Raw genomic sequence first — 14,904 nt, forward strand, 5'->3', positions numbered from 1 at the left:
CCAAGTGGAGATGTTGTACGATCTCAGCTTATAAATAATGGAGGGGCTGATGTGAGCTCAAACCCAGCGCTTATTAAATGGAAACATCCCTGTTGACAGATGGATTCCTGTAAATTTTCTCTGGTTGAGCTCAGATGCCCGTTCTCTGCTTTGAAGCAGATGAGGTCACCCTCACTGCAGCGAGCACTGCAGAGAGAAGGACGGGGCCCATCCAAATAAAACGAAAATAGCAATGATAGCAGTGAGACAGAGCTGAGACCTTATGGGCCACAGGGAGCCAACACAGGTGGCACACACATCCCTGCCCCTCCTCACCAATAGAGGGTCTCTGCAGCGTCCCCAGCAGAGCCCACAGTGCCACACGGTGCTGCAGTGCCAGCACAGCAGTAGGGCCGGGGCTGTGGGGATGCCCCGCGGTGCCCCCACTTCCCCCTGCGCTGCGCTGTGTTTACGTTCTGCCTTCCTTCAATTATAATTAATAGCAGCTCATTATCAGGAGGGAACCGTTTATAAGATTCAATTAGAAGCCATTTATTTTAATGCTTTTGAACACAAAATGAGTTTGATCTCAGGAAACATTTCATTAGCATAATCTTCCCATAACGAGATCATCTCCCGAGCCCGACGCACACACCGGTGGGCACCAGGTGGGCAGAGCAGTAGAGGGACTGGGCACAAAGTCACCTTGCCACCAGCATGGTGTATGTCCCACTGTGCAGGAAAACTTGGCCATGGCCAAGGTTGTGGCCCCAGGTTTGTGCCTGCAGCCACGTCCCCATTACACCATCATATTACCTCCCCCAGGTGGGACTTTGCCATCACAGAGTGCCAATAGCAATGCTCTCACTGCTCTCCCCAGCTCGAAACCAGCTGCTGGAGCAGAGCAGGAGCCTTCCAGCAGACCTGCAGCACGGCTCAGGGAGAGAGTGAGCTCATTCCATTTGATGGCTTGGCTTAGGAAATTTGGTCATGGAGCAGGAATGAAAACTTGCGTCAACTCCAAGTCGAAATGCTCAGTGCAGCACAGCCGTTGTGTTCCCCAAGGATAGCAATCTCTGATTTGTTGCTCATATGGAAGATGTATTGCTTTTCCATATACCGGATGAGTTATGCATTTCATAAGCTAAACTGCCCATATATCCAAAGCAATTATTCACCTGAGCTGTACGGTGCGTCGCTGCGTCATTCGGGTACAAAATCGTGCCACAAACATATTTTTAAATGCTTGGTGTGTGTTGGAGCCCTGTATGGAGCTGTTGCATTGCAGAGAATGATGCTCACGATGCTCTGTGACCTCCCCTGCACAACAGCTGGCACAACTCCGCGCACAGCTGGGCAGGGCGGGGTGGGCTGCTCTGTGCTATCTGCAGCTGGAGGAGGGAAATACTTTAAATGGATGGCCCATATATCCTGGGAAATGTATCACACGGTGTAAAGCCATTGCTTCCCCAGATGGGCTCAGCAGATGCAGAGAGTGCAGCATGCAGGGCTGGATGGCCGGGAGTTCAACGCAGCTGAACTGCAGCCCCTGGGCCAACTCATCCCCATCCTGCACAGGAACAGCACCCGGCCCTGAGATGGGAGGCACACGAGTCCAAGAGTTGGACTCTGTGATACCTCTGGGTCCCTTCAACTTCAGATATTCCAGAGTTTGATGAAATACCCCTTAGATAGGCATTGCCCCAGCACAAGGGTCTGGATGCACTGACACAGGCTACGAGTGGGACAGTTCTGGTTAACTCTGCCAACAGCTTCAGAAACATTCTTGTACCAAACCTTCTCATGTTGGATAAAGGATTACCAGCTGTCTGCCAGAGGGACCACTGTGCCCAATGGAACCACAGCACTCAGGAGGATGCTCAGGGGCTCCCAGCCAAAGGGGAAATCACATTTCAGCACAGGGCAGAGCCACACATGGAGAATGGAGGGCCTGGAGCAAACCCATAAGATTTGGGCTGGCGGTCCTTAGGGTGCCCCAGCTCAGCACCACCCTGCAGCCCCAGCCCAACCCCCCCCTCTTGCAGGCAGAGCTCCCTGCTGCGCTCACTGCCTCCAGCAAGAAAATCCATACATGGTAGAAAAGTTTGGAAAAGGAGCAATCGTTTCGATCTCAGATAGCGCCAGCGTGCTATGGAAAGAATTTCACCACTGGCAGAGCAGGGGAATCAATTTAAGGTGTTTACACAACGCAAAGCTCCCGGAGTATAATTATCATTTTATAGCCAGTCAATTGTAATTCTGATCCAGGAGCGCTGCACATGGAAATTAGCATTCGGGAGCACCTCCGATAAATTAGCGGGGATTATTGAGGCGGTGTTTGCAGAGGTTTTGGTCTGGCGCTGGGGGAGGAATTAAAAGTGGCAACGGTTTTGCTTCTGCAGCTGAATACGGCGAGGGCTGAAGAATTTAAAGCCGTTTAGTTCTGGAGGAGAAGTGGGATTAAAGCTATGGAGAGGGCAGGGATCTACGCTGTATTTGATTAGGAGTTTTATGATGCAAAGAAGCTTTGGGGAACGCTTCAGCTTTCCCTGCACGAGATTATAGACACCACTGTATTAATTAGCAGCGTTAGGATAACACCCAGAGGCCCCGTGGGGAGATGGGGCTGCTCCCTCCTGGGAACCTCAACATGTCCTGGAGGGCCACAAACACACAGCACCCAATGAGCATCCCTGTGTGGGGTCCATGTCAACCCGAGAGCAGAGAGCAGCATTGCTCCCAGCACAGCCCTACCCTGCAGGGCTTGCAGAACACCATGCTGCTGGTACATAGATGGGGGAACCTGAGCTGGGGAGCTGTGCTGAGCAGAGGCTTCTGCGTCTTTATCATGTTAATGCCAGAGCCCGGCCTGGTGGCGATAATCTGCCCTTTCTCTGCCGTTTCCTCAGAGGGGTAAAGATCATGGAGCACGAACGGGGCGGATGTGCGCTCTGAACCAGAAGCTGTTCCCCAGGCCATCAATCAGAGCCCACCACAGCCGCACGGTGCCCAAAGGAATGACCCGGCACGGCCCTGCAGCTCTGCCCCCCGCACTGCCACCGCTCCGCGTGGCTCCCATCTGAGAACCGCAGCTCCTCCTGCAGCCTGCAAGGTCGCACTGAGCACGGTGCTGCATTTCCATCTCCAACAGACTGTCCGGGGGCTGTCTGCAATATTTAGTCTTGGTTTTTGTTTTCTAACGTCTCAAGAACTGGTGCAGCAGAGAGTGTACTTTGTCCTCGTCTCGCATGAAATGGAAGAGGCAAGCATACAGGCGGTGCCTCGGGGGCACCCAGCACAACTTCTGCCCCATTCATTCCCAGTGCCATCACCTCCTCCTCCTCATGGCAGTCCTGGTGGGAAGGGACAGTACTGATGCATGGCAAACTCCATGTGAAAATGAGACTTGAACACGTCGGGGCTAATGGAAGGAAAAGGGTGGGAAGCGTGAACACAAACACAACCCAAGCAAAGCACGGTAGAACGGCAGCACTCAGTGCTGAGCTGGCTGCTCACAACGTGTGGGCTCACACTGTTACTGCTGCAAATGGTGAGAGGGGAAAGGGGACAGTGCCAGGCTCTTCCCACCCGGCTTTCTCCCATCTGTGTCACACAACCCAGCCCTTTCCATCCCAAAAAGGTGCAAAGGGATGGAGAAAGAAGATGGCTAGAACATAAGCTGCTGTGAGTGCCATTTATTTAGGAGACATTTAAATTTAAGGAAGGAGAACTGCACCCACCCCAGCCCAAGGGGAAATGAAGTTGGGAAAGACATGATGAGACACATCACAGCAACGCCCTAAGGTTCCCAGGGCAGTTTCCATAGGAAAAAGCTCTTTGCCTTATGCTTGCTATTGAGGCACTAATCCTTTCCATTCTGTAACAGGGGTGGAATCGGAAGTGCTCCGTGCATTGGCTCCCGCAGGAGAATTTCTGACAGCCACTGATGGCTGATGAGCAAAATCCAAGTGCTCGGCAGCATGAGGACATCCAATGGCAGCTCCACACCCAGTGGAGAGAGCTCTCCTTCCATTCAAACACTCTCCTCTGCTCCGTCACAGTCATGTATCTGCTGGTGGTCAGAGCCAACATGGAGCACTTTATTCCTGCAAGGGGAAACCTGATCCCCCAAAAGGAGGGGTTCTGGAGGGGTCCCTGGACGGACCATCCATGCTGCAGTGCTACCCTGTTACTTGAGATAACCTCTGCAGGCACAGAGCAGGAAAAACACATCTTTAATTAAATGCTTTCAGCTGAAGTTTTTCTAACCGAGAGGTCCCGAAATGAGAACAAAAGCTTCCTTTCAGGCAAAACAAACGTTTGATGAGGATTTTAATGAAAACCAGCACAAGTCTGGGAAGGGAAAGTGTTGTGCCAGCCACCCCATAACACTACCCCACCGGGTACCCCACAGAAGCTCAGAGGGATGGTCCTGTGGGTGGGGACCCACAGCCAGTCCCTTGGGGACTGCATCCCATGGGATGCTGAGGTCCCTTCTCTTCTGCAGCATCGCATCACATCGGTAGAGCCCTGCAAAACCTGCTCCAAAGGCCTGCTGGGGATGCAACACACACACAGACGTTTCCTTCTAATAATAAAACATTTAGTTCTAGGTCACTAAGCAAAGGAGATGGAAGAGGGGAGGGAGAGCTGTTCTGATGTCTCCTGCAGCTTTTTCTAGAGGACTGTTCTGCTCAGCTGCCTGCTCACCTGGGCCTGGGGAAGCAGGTCTGAATGGTGCTGCTCTGCCCGGCTGACATCGCCAGGCATCCCCAGCAGCAGCTGGGTGCCCACAGCACACATCAATGGTTCCATCCTTCCCCACAGACCGTGGGATGTGAATTCAAACTCCTGAAAGTTCACGCGCTCAGTGCTCCACGCACACTGATTTCTATAACAAGCAGTTTGCTCGTTTCTCATCCCACACTGCAAACCAAGCAGCAAAGCAAGACCCACGTCCTGAGAGGCACGCGCTCACGTCAGCCTTACAGAAAGTGTCTGCCTCGTGGCTCGATAGCCATAACAGAAATGATTAATAATCCGCTGCAGACACTTATAATTGCGAGAGCTTCCTCTTGTGAATTTAAATAGCTTTCTCAAATTACTGCCTTTGACATAATCGATAGAGCTGAGCGATCGCTCCAGCGGGCGGCGCTGAGCAGAGCAGCCCGGAGCTGTGCAGGAAGAGCTGCCTGGTGGTGGCTGGAAGCAGCAGGGCAGCACTGCTGGGGAGTTCCACCCTCTGCTTCACATCACACGGGGCAGGAAGCGCTTCGCACCCACAGCCCGGTGCTGCAGGAGAAGCAGCAGCCAGTGGGATTTCAGCAAACAGCTCCGGCCAGCAGCAGGGAGGAATATTTTATTCTCCCGTTTCAGATTAGAAGCAGAAAGGTATGGATTTCCCTCCCCCACCTCCTCTCCTTTCTCTGCAGAAAACAATAATATTTCTTCCTAATAGGTAGGCCAAGCAAGAATTCATTTCGGGCTTTCAGCAAGGTGCACCCATTTGGCAAATCCCCACTTTAATTCAATGCCCTTTCACAGGAACTTCATAAATTAAAGAGAAATGCACCAGGCCCGCCATGCAGGGAGCTCAGAGCACGGAGCAGCCAGTGGGACAGGCAGGGCACCCAGCACCAGCATGGCTTGTCTCTGTGCCTGAGCAGCACTCGGCCATCCAGCAGTGGGGACAGACCCCACTCCCGGCCCCATCCCTCTCTGCTGGGAGGGAGCCCCAGATCAGATAGAAGTAATCCCTGCGAGGTCAGCAGCAGTTTCACAGAAGAAAGAGGTTTCAATTCTCCGAGCCAAACCAAATATTGACTTTTTATTAGTGGGTTTTTCTTTTCTCCCTTATCTCATTCCCGGACCGGGACGGAAAGAACCACCCCAATGAGAACTCCATTTCAAACCCATGGCAAATGGATAACGCACTGACAAGATTCTGTGGTCAGATAAAGTCACTTTTTGCTTCTAAACCCACATCTTTGATGGATCCTTTGAAGCTCAAAATATTTCCCTTAAAGAAAAGCTGTGCTATATTAGCATTAAACTATGTTTCTTTTTCCAAGAGAACCCTCAGCTGTTTCCCTTTGGTAGGACAAGAACTTTCCTGGGGTTACCAGGAGCTTCCCACGACTCCCTGCAGCTCTCCATCCCAATGGAGATGGCTGAGCCACAGATGGAGCCAGGCAGACCAAGGGGCATTTCTCGCTCTGCTAGCACTGTGTAGTAGGAGCTGATGCTGCCCCCTTGGAGCAGGGCAGGCACCATTGGTGTTTTAAAGAGTTAAATGAGCAAAATCTTATTAGGTTGGAGACACAGACAGAACACAAAGAGGGGTTCACCTGCTTCAGAAGGAAGCTCTCTTTCCCCCTGCGTGCATCCCTGCCTTCATCCCACAGACTGAGAGCTGAGCAAAGCCCTGCACTGCAGGAGCACCACCGCCAACATCTCTGTGGTGGGAAGAAGGGATTAACACTCAGCATCATGGCTCGGTTTTAGTGGAAAACATTCTTTAATATAATCAGCATCAGGAGTATTACACACAATGTGTTAAACTAATGGATGGGGATGCTGCTGCTGAGGAATTAAAATGATCAGAAAGCAGAGGTGACACCAGTGCTTTCCCCAACAGAGCGCTGTGCTGGTTCCCCAACACCAGCATGTCTCCCTTGACAAGAACCAGCTCCTCTATTTCTTGGCTCTCGCCCTGAACGCGGGGGGAGGCTGAAGCTATCACCTGCTATATTAAGCATGATATGCAGCTTAATGGCCAAAAAGCGCAGCTCTGGCCTCCTGCCGCCTCTCCCACCCGTGATCCCAGCTCTTAAATAATTTGCTCCCTTTAATGTTTTTATTCCAGCAGGTTTTGAGGCATGGCAGAAATCCACTGTCAGCATTTATGGAAAGAGAAGGAAGCAGGGAGGCACAGGCAAGTTATCTATACCCAGGGAAGCTTTACTCGCAGCTTGGGACAAACAGGCACTGAATAAAGACACGATGGACTCTCACGTCTCCAAAACCCACACCAATTTCTGGGAACACCCAAAACCAATGCAGAAATACAGCCTTGTTGTGACAGATCACAGGTGCCCCAAAAGAAAGTCACTCCCAACCCTGGGGTTGCTCCATCCAACTCTTGGATGGAAGCTGCAAAACCACCGTGAGCACACACAGTGCCTCAATGGGGCAACAGCAAAAGATGGGGCAGTGCTGCAGGGACCCATCGGAGCAGGTGGAAGGGGCAGAAAGAAAGACTAGAGCTGCTGAGAGCAATTCCCAGCCAGTACGGAGAGCCCTTTCCTCTATAAGCACATTGAGAGCATTCGTTGCCAAACTAAACATTATTCTAACTGCGAAACCGAGACCATAATACGTGTCACAGTTGGAGACCAGCAGGTTTTTATAACCAAATGTGGGAAACAACAGCCGCACGCTTACTGCTAACACAGGCTGCTGCCTGCTTCCCGCGGGTAAGAGGAGGAACCCCAGGGAGCTGCCCGCAGGTGGTCCCTGAGCAAAGCCACCGCTGGTGGAGGGGACAGCCTGGTGACTGCCAGGACCTCAGGGAGGCATTGCCTGCCTCAGTGGGACCATCAGCACGTACGTTGCAGCCACTGACTGCATCTCCTTTCTGTTTCCCTGAGGCAAGAGCAAACCTTGCTTTCAGCTCATTTGCAAGAAAACTCTCCAAAGACCATCATTTACCCAATACCAGCGCCATAAATCTTCAAAATCAGCGAGCTGACTCTTTGCTAATGACTCTAAATGCGTTTGCTAACATAGCCTCTTTTTAATTAGTTGGTGGGAATGGCTGTGGGTGGAGCTGCTGGAGCTCGGGGTGGAAGTGAAGGGAAGGTGCCATGCAAGGGAAGGACCTGGTGCCCCATCGTGGCCTGTGGTGTCCCAGTGAAGCACCATGGGGTCATGCTCCTGCTCTGGGAAATGGTTCTGCCCCAAATCCTGCATTCATCCGTAATTACTTCACCAAGAAGGCTGATATATTGACTGCCATACACTGTCTGCATTGCTCATGCCCCAGGACAGGTGATTTCCAAAAGCTGCCCACCTTGCATCCTTCCAAGGGATGGGATGTAGCTTGTGGACACCTCACCAGGGATGGAGCCACTCCTGCAGCACAGGGGCAGCTGCTTTCCATCACCATCACAACACGCAGGGTTGCAAACATCACCGCTCAGAGGCATTTTGCAAAGAAGCCATTTTAATTTAAATCAATGAGTTATTGATTCCTTTTTCATGCTGGAAAGAGAGAGCGCAGTGTTGATTTCTGCCACTCGATCTGTACTTCTGATGACCTCAGGCATACAGCATAAACCTGATGTAAAATATTTCCTTTCCTAATGGGGGAGCTTTTACGGCCTTGGACCTGAGCAAGCAGAAAGTCAGCTGGGAAAGGATGCCTGGATAGGAAACCGTGGCAAGGACGGTAATTTACGCTCAGTGCACGCTCTCAAATTAGCCTAGTCCTGAAGAAGAAGGAAGTGAATCACAGGCTGAACTTTTATGCAGCCTCCGGGTCTTCACAGACACAGGGCTGGAGCAGGGCACAGACTCTCAGCCCTGCATCACTTTGGCAATCAAGACCCTGGGGGTTGGGTTGGTGCCCCCAGGCAGTGCTGCTCTGCAAGGACCAACAGCACTCTGTGATGGGCATGTGGATACAGCACTGTCCCACTGCAGGGCAGGCTCTGCAAAGAAGGGATTTTCCACACTTTTCCATGAGATACGAGCAGATCTTTGCCCGGCCTGCAGAATTGCATCCTTTGAAGCCTGGCTCATAAAACAGCAACAGCAACCAAATGGCTTTGATATCTCTAACAGAGCAGAGCCATAAAATCGTGAGCAAGCTTCCAAGAAAAGCTCTGCTCCCCTTGAGCCAGGGCTGTGCCAGGCACAGGGAGCAGCTGGGAGCTTCAGGCTGAGCCCCACACCTTGGCACAGCCCATGGGCAGAGGGATGCTCAGAGGGAGTTGGGGAGGAAACCCACTGCTGTACGTAGCTCCCACCCCACACATCTACTCCTCTCATTGCAGAGGTGCGTGCAAAGACATTTTTGGGATGTTCCTTTTGAGAAATACTGCATTTTAACCCCAAAAACTGCCTCCACACCCCACATCAGCTGCCTGCTGGGGGAATCCATCTGCAAGTTGCTGCCTCCCTGCACACCAGGCACAGATCTCACTGCTCCTGTGGTGTCCCTAGCACTGAGTGGGTGCTGTGGGGGTCAGCCCCTTCCTGGGACAGACACCTCACCCCTCCCACACCCTGCATTACAAGGATGCACAGAAGGAATGCTCTGAAGCAGGCAGGGCACCAAGCGTGATGAGAGAGATGTCTGCAAGTAAAGGGAAGGACAACCCAGTATAATCTGGATAGTAATCTGGAGGCTGTTTGTAGAAGAAACCCTTCTGGTAATATTAAAAGATAAATGATGTGCCAATAAGTTCCCCAGCACCGGTCAGAAAGCATTTCAGAGACAAGCAGGAGACGGGGCCAGGCGTGACAGTGACAAATTGGAAGTGCTGCAGACACACAGCCCTGCCAGCCAGGCGCTGGGAAACGCTGTGTGTCAGTGTTCACCAGTCAGACCCACAGGGGCTGCTATGAGCCCGTACCCAGCCTTCCCCTTAAGCCCCACGGTTGGGAATTGGGGCGGCTGCACCTGCCAGCAGGGCAGGAGGGCCCAGTGCACCCACAGAGCGCTGCAGAGGTGCCCTGCCAAAAGGAAGATTCCCAAGCAAACAATGGGTCTTTGTGTTGCTAAAGCAGAAGGCTGATGTGGGGATGATCTAATTTTATGAGATGTTCTCATCTGCTCTCAATGAAGAACAGGGATAAGGAGCACGGCAGAGCACTTCGCCAGCAGCTGCAAGGAGGAAGGTGCAGATCTGGATCTGCTAAGGGCTACAGAGGCTTTCAAAGCCAGTGAGCATGGTCTGCAAAGGGACCTGAGCCAAGAGGGGAGGGTTATGGGACCCCAGCAGGAGATGCACCTGTTGGGGCACACCAGCAGAAAGTGGGCAAAGCAGAAGGAGCAGCAAAGGCTCATCCCCATCGTGTTGCAGAGAGAAGCCTCTGAGACATGCTCTGTACGTAGTGCCCTGCAATGCCTACAGCGAGATAGCATCAGTAGACCAAAGCAGGGAAAAAAGCACCAAGGGAAGAGAAAACCAGACCTGAGATAGAGTTACCAGGACCTGGAAGGGACAGAGCACTGTGGGACTTGACTTAGTGGATACGGTGGGGATAGACCGATGGTTGGATGGTCTTTCCCAACCTCAGTGATTCTATGATCGTCCAGAGCATGGGTGCTGTGGCAGAGAGCAGCAACAAGGAGCAGCCTGGGCTGCTGCACCACAGCATCAACGTGGGAAAACGTGTGAGAGCAGCCATGGATCCCCTGCTGACACTTGGGGCTGGCAGAGATAGAGGAGAAAGCCAGGCACAGCCCTGCTGTCCCCACCCAGCATTAGAACCAAGATACTGATGGAGCCACACGAGCGGCTATTTCTTGTTCCTGCCTTGAAAGGATCTGAACCAAATCTAGAAAGGACAAACACCAAGGTTGGTGCTTCCATCAGGACTCCATGGCAAGCAGTGGGCTTGCTCTCAGGCAGGAGTTAACTGGGATTTGTGAAACCTACCCACCATTTAATGGGAATGGCAAACACCTTCAGAGATGAGTTTAGACACATGCCCAGGTGAGGGCAGGGGCTGCCCAGGGCCACACTGGGACCACACTGTACTGGGAATGTGCCGTGCCGGAGCCACGCATCACTGCAGAACCCGAAGTGTCCCCAGGCAGCAGCTTGGGCAGCCGCCAGCGTGAGGCTGTGTTTCCACTCTCTCATACCTGGCACGGGGCTGAGCCTTCCCTGAGCAGCCTGGAAAAGGAGCTGAGCACTTGGCTTTGCTGCCAGCAGCCATGCACAGCTTTGTCACCCTGCAGACTCGAGCACTGCGTGCCTGCCTGCCCCATGGGGCTGCTGCATCCCCAGAGCTTCGGAACAAAGCCTTTCAGCAATGGCTTCACATGGATTTGCCATGTGGAGGGAGAAAAGTCCCAGTGATTTATTCTTCAGACCTCAGCCGTCCCTTCAGCAGGAGGCCTCCCACGCCAAGTCCTAGCTACAATAAGAAATAAATAAAATCACATTCATTAGCCAGCTCACTTGGCCAGGTCCATCACAAGAACGCAATAAACTTTCCATATGTCTCTGATAAACCAGACAGCGTAAGTTACGAGCAGGAAAAAAAAAAAAGGCATCCGCTTCCAAAATGTCAAAGTTTGCCCCGCAGCTGAGGCCAAGCACTTGCTGTCATCGAGGCTGTGCAGGCAGCGGGCTCCAAGCTGCAGGAGGTACAGCACTGGCCCAGTGCTCAATGCAAACAGCCTCACACAGAGCTGGACCTCACCTGGGCTGAACCCGGGATGAGCAGCCCTGAAGAGCGATGGTCCTTCAGTGCTCTAATTACAGAGCAGCAGGCGAGAGCAGCGTGTCTGATGTTCAGCAGGAAATTGAACTGCATAAGCAAGTCAGGCACAGTCCTACATGGCTCTCTGAGCAACTCCGGGAAGGCTTCCAAATTCCTGCACCATTAACATTTAAGGAATCATCTCTGAACTCTGGTAGTTAAACAGTGAGGGGAAACAGGACACTGTAAATGGATTTGTTCAGTGCAGGTCAGTCACTGGAGGGGCTGTTTAAATCAGGGCTTGCTGTTTCACAGTGACAGCGAAGGGCTGGCTCCCAGCACTCCATCACATCGCTTACCACCTCATCTGCTTGTTCTGTGACCACTGTCAGGCAAAGGCAATCCCTGATGCAGGGCACCCATCTGCACTCACCCCAAAGCCGTGCTGAATGGCAGCCCCACGGTGAGTGCCCAAACAAGCTGGAGGTCTCCAGCCTAAGGTGAACAGCAGCCCCAAAGCAGCAGGTCTTCTCCCCATTTGCAATGAACGCACCCAATGCTTCATGGAAGTCTAATTGCCCTTACAACCTCCCAACCCTCAGCCCCAGGTGGACAACCAGTTCACCATCTCCCCCATCCACTCACAAAGGTGCCGGCTCCATGCTTTTGGGTGCCTAAATCCAGGAATCTAATCTTTAATGATTACTCTTTAGTGAGTAATTCTCCCCTCTAACAAACCCAGGGGAAAAAATAGCTGGCAGGGTTCTCACACGCCCTTCCAGGACGTGGTTTCAGGTGTGACACACCGTGCCGTGCCCGCCCGCTCCCTGCTGCGTGCCGACAAGTCCGAGCGCAGGCGGCCCACGGCGCCGCAGGCAGAGCGCATCGCTCAGCACCGCAGGCATCCATCACCAGGTGCGGGAGGAAGAGCTGTGCCGGAATATCGCCGTCCCAGGATTAATGCCTCTCGCTGCTGAAACAAACGGCCCCGGGCTCGCCTCGGTGTTCCGTTTTGATAAATGGTTTGACTTCGCCTTGACACTTCTGTAGCAGCGGGAGACCATTATCCTGAGACAATGTTTTATTCTATTGACATTATCTCTTAATTATAACGTGAGCCGTATCAAAGAGAGAGCAGGGGCACACCCGTCCCTCAGGCAGAGCCTCTGCAGCTCCTCCTGTCAGGGGAGGACGGTGGGAAGGCAGGAAGGTTTTCTGCGTACCTTCAGATGAGCTTTTTGCCGCGTTCAGGAGGAACCTGGCATTTATTATAGCTTAGAATGCAAGCAGCATTTGGATGAAGTCTGTATGAGGGATCCTAAACCTTCAGGGATTCAGGAGGGGGCCTCCAAGGTGAGTGACACACTCACCTTTAATTCTGGGCTCAGCCCCCACCCTGAGGAGCAAAGCCCAGCACTGCTACCAGCAGCTCCCATCAGCACCAATTGTTTGCAATGCCATCTCACACACACAAGGAACAACCAATGGAACGGGGAACCATGGCGCTCTCATCCTTAATTCCCCAAGTCAGAGGCAGCTGCACCGCAGAGCTGCCACCCTGGAAGGGGGAAAACAACAGAGAACAGCATTTTTTATATTTAATCTGTGCCAACTTAATTAACTCGCAAGGAAAAAAGGGCATGGCACCTCACACTGCAATGCAGGCTCCCCAGAGCATCACACGAAGCCCCTGTGAGACAGGAGAAGAGAATGCAGGGCAGGCACCGGGAAAACCGATCAGTGCCACATGAAGCTTGTGATGCTGAAAGCTTTCCTGGAAAGCCAACCAACAGCAGTCAGTGCCCACAGTTAAAGGGGGGAGATCTTTGATTTACAGCAAAGGACAGAGCCCACGGTCTGGGCACGTGTGGGCCTCACAGAGAGCAGTTCTGATTGCCCAGGGGTGGTTTCTTCCTGGGGCAGAGGATGGTTCATGTCAGATGAAGGATTCAGACAGCCATAGCTGCACCCCGGTGATTTACAGGCACACGGAGGGGCTGCACCAACCCACGGCTTTCAAGGATTACTTAACACAGGATGAAGGAGATGAAATGCAAATGGGTGGATGGAATGCAAACAGCACGGCTGCTAAACCCTCTGGTTTCTTTCAGGAGGCTTCGAAACGGGGACAGTGTTCTTTGGGATAAGTTGTTTGCTAGGGGCAGTGGGGTGGTTATGAGGCAAAGGAAATCCAGAAGGTACAGCTGTGGGGCTGGGGTGGTGGGAAGCACCTGAGCTGGTCATGGCACCCAACTGCAGCTTCTGGACTGGTGAGCACGGGGCTGTTTGGTGGCTCTCCGGGTGGCAATCAGGGACACGGTGAGATGGATCCCATCAGTGCTCCCTATCCTGCTCCAGGATGCGTCTGGACCCAGAGTTACCCCAGTTTGGAAGGATAAAAACCAGGGGACTGAGTTTGCAACAACACTGGGCATGTTGCTGGAATTGTGCTCCAAAAACAAACAGAAATCCTAATCCTCTGTTCTTCTTGGCACCAAAGGTCCCTTGGCTGCTCCTCGTGACGTTCAGCACATTGGAAAAGCACTGCTCACAAGGGATGCAGAGCAGCTCAGGCTTCGGGCACTCGGTGCAGACAGGAGCTGCACATCGTGAACCTGCCAGCTCCAGCCCCTGTGTTCCCATGGATCTGCTCTGCTCCAGTTTCCACACAGGTGGCTGCAAGCCAAAGGCTTACTTGGAAAAGCGGAGGAAGTCTCCAGTAAGGGAGGGAAATTCCTTGAAATGCTCTTTGGGGAAGAGAGCTGCAGTTGCTGGAAATTCCTTCCCTGGAAACTCAGCTGCAAAGCTCAGCTGCATCGCCGTGCAATATCTCACGCTCCGTGCTGTGAGCTGCAGGGTGCCGTGACACACAGCTCCAACTCGGGTCTGTGGGCACGAGGTGAAGCATCAGCTGAACCACAGCCTTTTTCATCCACAAAAACCTCATCCAGAAGTTGGTCTGGATGGAAAAAGCAGAAAGCAGCGGGGTCGTGTGTGCGTCCCGGCTCCTTAACAGGGCAACGCAGGCACAAGCAACACGTTCCGCTCCATCCTCAGCCCGGCAGCCCAGAAATGGCACTCGGCAGCAGTCGCAGAACCTCACAGTGGAGATGGGGAGGATTGCCAGGGCAAAACCAGCGCCAGCAGCTGCAGGCAGCGCCCGGCCCTGCAGGACCTTGAAGTGGCAGCAGCCGGGCCAGGCGCAGACCCTCCCCGTCCTGCAGACCCCGCACAGCCCCAGAGCGCAGCCCACGCAATCAGCAGCCTCTGGGAAAGCGACGAACTCACCAAAGGAAAAAGAAAACGAACTTCTTGGTTTTCAATCCCTCCGAATGGACGCCGCATGCAAACCCCCAGCAGCCATAGGCTGAGAGATCAAACCTCCCCCAGGGGACCGATGTCACCATTTGGTATCAATTCTCCACCCGACTGCTTCTTTTTAGGAACTGTTTCTCTTATTCCAGACAACGAGCCCTCCCTGGGAGC

The sequence above is a fragment of the Excalfactoria chinensis genome, chromosome 16 (assembly GCF_039878825.1).
Source record: "Excalfactoria chinensis isolate bCotChi1 chromosome 16, bCotChi1.hap2, whole genome shotgun sequence".
Lineage (NCBI taxonomy): Eukaryota > Metazoa > Chordata > Aves > Galliformes > Phasianidae > Excalfactoria > Excalfactoria chinensis.